We start from the raw sequence: 5,303 nt of genomic DNA, 5'->3' as shown, positions 1-5,303 counted from the left end.
TGAACCTTTGGCCCTTGAAAAAAACTTTTTTAAATTTTTTAAAAAATTTTATTTATATAAAGAAAATGCATCACATAGTTGACATACTTAACATAATATATTTGTTTCAGATAAGTGAAAGCAAAGTTATTGGAAAAATATAGAATAAAAATAAAATGAAAGAGAGAAAGGAAAAGGTACAGTAGTAAGCTCATTTGTGAAAATTATTGTATCACCAATGAAGTTATTAATACAATGGCAGAAGATTTAGTAAACTCTTGTTATATGTCCAGTCTGTTAAATTGGGGTGTTCCTTTAGGGATAACAATATCAAATAAAGTTCAGAAATTCAAAGCTGGGACTGGAGCAGTGGCGCAAGCAGTAGGGCGTTTGTCTTGCACACGCTAACCTACAATGTACCACAGTGGTCCCCCAAGCCAGGAGCGATTTCTGTGCACATAGCCTGGAGTAATCCCTGAGCATCACTGGGTGTGGTCAAAAAACTTAATAATAGTAATAAAGAAATTGAAAGTTACTATATTACAACTTTTAGGGGCATATACTCATCTTACAGGGCCTCCTGGAAGAAGGCCAGGTTAGAACATAGTCACTGTGTTTGTGGGTATGGTTACAGCTGCCAGACTTTCTCTGAAGAAGTAAGATACATGGGGGATGGTAGCCAAACTCCCTCCAAAAAATGCCCTGGTGGTATTAACCAACAACCAGCATACCTGAAGTGTGGTCAGATCGGCATCCTTATACAGAATCTTAGAGGGTCAGTGATGAGGCAGGACCATCAGAGAAATGGTGATTCTGGGTGATGAAGGCAACAAGCATGGTTTCAGCAGGGAGTGTGGGGGAGGGCTTGGATCACCCTCTCCTCCTGAGATGGTCAGTTTTGTGCTGTGTGGACTGGTATGGTCATAATCTTTTATGGCTCGGTTTTTAATATCTATTTCAAGGGAAAAAGTTAGAGAGAAAAGACAAAAGAGCTCCATGGTGCTGACCCAGTTTGGATATGGCAACTGCATTTTCAGATCTAACTTCTTTTTTTTTTTTTTTTGGTTTTTGGGCCACACCCTGTGACGCTCAGGGGTTACTCCTGGCTATGCACTCAGAAGTTGCTCCTGGCTTCTTGGGGGACCATATGGGACGCCGGGGGATCGAACCGCGGTCCGTCCTAGGCTAGCGCAGGCAAGGCAGACACCTTACCTCCAGCGCCACCACCCGGCCCCCAGATCTAACTTCTTCAGGTAAAACAGATTCCCTTGGGAGATATAAGCACAGAGTTTTGAATGCCACATATCCCAATTCTACTTCAATGTTTTAGAAAGGCTAATAAAAATGGATTTTGAATTGGAGTACTCTTTGAAAAACAATGCTTTTTACATTTTTTTAATGATTTAAGAAGGTGAGACATGCTCATGATTTGACAAAAGAAAGAAAATTCTGGGGGCCAGAGTGATAGCACAGTGATGGGAGATTTGCCTTACATGCGACCAATATAGGACAGACCCTGGTTTGATTCCCGGCATCCCATATAGTACCCCAAGCCTGCCAGGAGCAATTTTGTAATGCAGACCCAGAAGTAACCCCTGAGCACCACCGGGTGTGATTCCCCCCACCAAAAAAAAAAAAGAAAGAAAAAATTCTAACAATGAACAATGAAAAGAAGGCTGCCTCCTGTTACTGTCCAGCTCCCATTGCTCATTTCCAGAAGATCCTTTTGACTGCATATTTTTCATTGTTGTACTTCATTCTTGTAGAGTTTTTCATTGCCTAGAAGTCATTTATTTTCCTGTTTCCTGCAAATATTTATGAAGGTTATCGACTCTTTAGCTACTTCAAATTATATTACAAGAATTATCTGTGTAGTGACCAGAGAGATTACATCTGACCCAGGTTCGATCTCCAGCATCCCAATTGGTCCCTTAGCCTGCCAAGAGCGATTTCTGAGCGCAGAGCCAGGAGTTACCCCAGAGTGCTGCTGGGTGTGGTCAACAAAAAGAAAGCAAGCATTATCTGTGAAGACAGGTCCTTTTGTACATGTAAAGTCATCTCTAAAACAAGTTCTAAAATGAATGGGGGCCGGAGAGAGAGCACAGTGGTGTTTGCCTTGCAAGCAGCGGATCCAACCGGATCCTAAGGTGGTTGGTTCCAATCCTGGTATCCCATATGGTCCCCCATGCCTGCAAGGAGCTATTTCTGAGCAGATAGCCAGGAGTAACCCCTGAGCACTGCCGGGTGTGGTCCAAAAACCAAAAAAAAAAAAAAAAAAATGAAATGAATGGGCAGAAATGGAGATGGTACAGCAAGTAGTATACTATCAAAGCACTATCAGGGGCAGCCCAAAATAAAATGGGTCATGAGATCAACTTTATGATCCTGCTAATCAAGAAGAAATATGCTATCATCTTCATTTCAATTTGTTATTAACCTAGTTTCAATTTGTATTTCTTCTATAATAAGCTCTATGTTTTGCATTATTTGTTTTAATTTATGCTAAGGGTTCTCTATATATATAAAGAAATAAGGAGTGGAAAAAATAATATAGTAGGTAAGGTATGTACGATATGCATAGCCAATCTGGGTTCAAACTCTGGCTTTTATATCCCCACCAGTTCATGGGTTCAGTCAGAGCCAAGAGTAAAGCCTGAGCATTGCTGGGTGTGGCCCAAAAAATAAAACCAGAAATTCTTAGTCATATATATTTGCAATTTTTCCTAATTTGTCACTTCTCTTTAGAATTTTGAAATTTTTCCTTTCACTGTGATAAACTTGAAATTAAAATGAATCATTTTAAAGTGTAAAATTCAGTGACATTTAAAACACTCACAATGTATTATCACTTTTCATTTTATGGAGATGAACTTGGTTGGCTACCTACATTATCCATTATATTATCTCTTCAGCCCCTGATCACCTCTTATTTTAAAGTTTATGCTTGAGGTTTTTTACTTTTTTTTTTTTATGCCCATCAGCAGTGCTCAAGGCTTACTCCTAGCTCCTGACAGGAGTAAGGGTGCTGGATATCAAACCTGCATTGGTTATGTGCAAAACAAGTGTTCTATCACTGTACTATCTCTCTGATCCTGCTTGTAGGATTTAATAATTCATAAATGTTTGCTTTACTATAGTCAATTGTATAGCTTCTTATTGTTTTACCCACAAAGCTCTTGGCCTTTCTGTCTTTTCAGAATTTAACATTTCCTTAATTTTCAGGCTGAACTTAAAGATTATATCAGCCATTATTTCATCAACACCCTCAACTTCTCCCCCTTTCACAATACCTGCTCGCAAACCCTGCCTGACTCTGTCCAAATACCATCCCACACTTCTCATTCCAAAACAGGCCAGGGGAAAAAATCACAGAGCTATATTTAATTAAAATATTAAACACATCTAAGTGCCTAAACCACACTGTGCAGGTGCTGGATGCAGATTTGGGATCACTACAAACATGGTCTCTAACTATGGGTAAGCCCCTACAACCTCACAATTCTTTGTTCTTCCCTAAATGTCCTTCACTTCTCTTTCCTACTCCTTACCTTGCTCACTCATTTCCCAACCCTTCCTTACACCCTTAGAGACTTCTGTTTTTCACAGACATTGAAGGACAAAGGATAAATTATTTCAAGTTCTCACTTCATACAAACACTGACATCTGCACCAATTTATACAACCAAGGTAAGGATATTCCAGTTGAAAAGACAGTACAGGGGTTAAGCCATTTGTCCTCCACACTGCCAACCTCAGATCCCTGGACACTACCAGGAGTGATCCCTAAGCACAGAGTCAAGAGTAAGCCTTGAACACTACTGGGTATCCCACTGCCCTAAAGAAAAAACACCTTCAAAAAAAACTCAAATTCAAATTCACATTCAGTATCTCTTCCAAGTTTTTTTTTTCTCATTCTTCTGAGTTCTTTATTCATCAAACTGACCTCCTCTCTTCAACTGTGGCCTGGCTCTATACTTTGTTTCTCCATGTAAATAAGCAGGGATTAGGGCTGTGTCTCAGGTGGCAGAACACATACTTTGCATGTGCCAGACTCTGTTTTCAATACCTAATACTGCAATGTTACACAAACAGCATACATATTATGCATCACCATATATGATCTTCATAACTAACAAAAAATAATAATAAGCCATATAGATATCCTTAATTAAAGGAAGCAAGGCAGGGCTGGGGAGACAGTACAGGGGTTAAGGCACTTGCTTTGTACACTATTTGTACATTTGCCTTGCATATGATCAATCTCTGGTTTGATCCCTGGCAGAACATGGTCCCTTGAGCATCACCAACATCTTTAATCAAGAGCCAGGAGTAATCCTTAGCATTCTAAGTCTGACCCCAAAACAAACAAATGTACCAAAAAAAAAAAAAAAAAAGACCTTCTTCCTTTACTTCACAAAAAAATACATCCCTATTTCCTCCATCACTTCTCTTTTTTTTCTTTTGGTTTTTGGGTCACACCGGCAGTGCTCAGGGGTTACTCCTGGCTCTATGCTCAGAAATCACTCCTGGCAGGCTCAGGGGACCAATGGGATGCCAGGATTCAAACCACCGTCCTTCTGCGTGCAAGGCAAATGCCCTACCTCCATGCTGTCTCTCGGCTCATCACTTATCATTTTTATTTGGCTTTTATTTTCTTTATTTTTGGGGTTTTTTTTGGGGGGGGTCACACCTGGCAGTGCTCAGGGGTTGCTCCTGGTTCTATGCTCAGAAATTGCTCCTGGCAGGCTCTGGGGACCATATGGGATGCCGGAATTCAAACCACCAACATTCTGCATGCAAGGCAAACACCTTACCTCCATGTTGTCTCTCCGGCCCCTGGATTTTATTTTCAACGTTATATATGTGTAGAATTTCAGAACTAAACAAGACCTATAACAGTAAAGATCAGACTCATCCATCCATAATTTCCTTCTCAAAGGAATCTCCTCAGAGACTTTGACCTTCTTTTCTTATTTCTTTGTTTATTCATCTCTACACATGCTTATTTTGCTACTTGGGGCTTGGGAAGAATTGGGCCACAGTCAATGGTACTCAGGGCTTACTACTGGCTTGTGCCCAGGGATCACTCTTGGAGGGACTTGGGGACCACATGGAATGCAAAGGATCAAACTCACATTGACTACATGCAAGGCAAGGGCCATACCCACTGTACTGTTTCTCCGACTCCTATTTTACAACTTTTTTATTTTATTTATTTTTTATATGGAACACTTCACAAATTTGCATGTCATCCTTGCGCAGGAGCCATGCTTATCTTCTCTGCATTGTTCCAATTTTAGTATATGTGCTGCCAAAACCAGCAC

At 40.3% G+C, this 5,303-nt stretch overlaps 1 non-coding gene across 1 annotated transcript; it reads right to left on the bottom strand.

The window, feature by feature from the left end:
* Window positions 1-5,196: 5,196 nt before the first annotated feature.
* LOC126027400 (U6 spliceosomal RNA) lies at window positions 5,197-5,303 on the bottom strand. Its single transcript, XR_007502259.1, has one exon. It is a non-coding gene; the product is annotated as a U6 spliceosomal RNA (small nuclear RNA).

The sequence above is a fragment of the Suncus etruscus genome, chromosome 1 (genome assembly GCF_024139225.1).
Source record: "Suncus etruscus isolate mSunEtr1 chromosome 1, mSunEtr1.pri.cur, whole genome shotgun sequence".
NCBI lineage: Eukaryota > Metazoa > Chordata > Mammalia > Eulipotyphla > Soricidae > Suncus > Suncus etruscus.
Note: the sequence above shows the minus strand (reverse complement) of the source record. Positions and strands in the feature narration are given on the sequence as shown.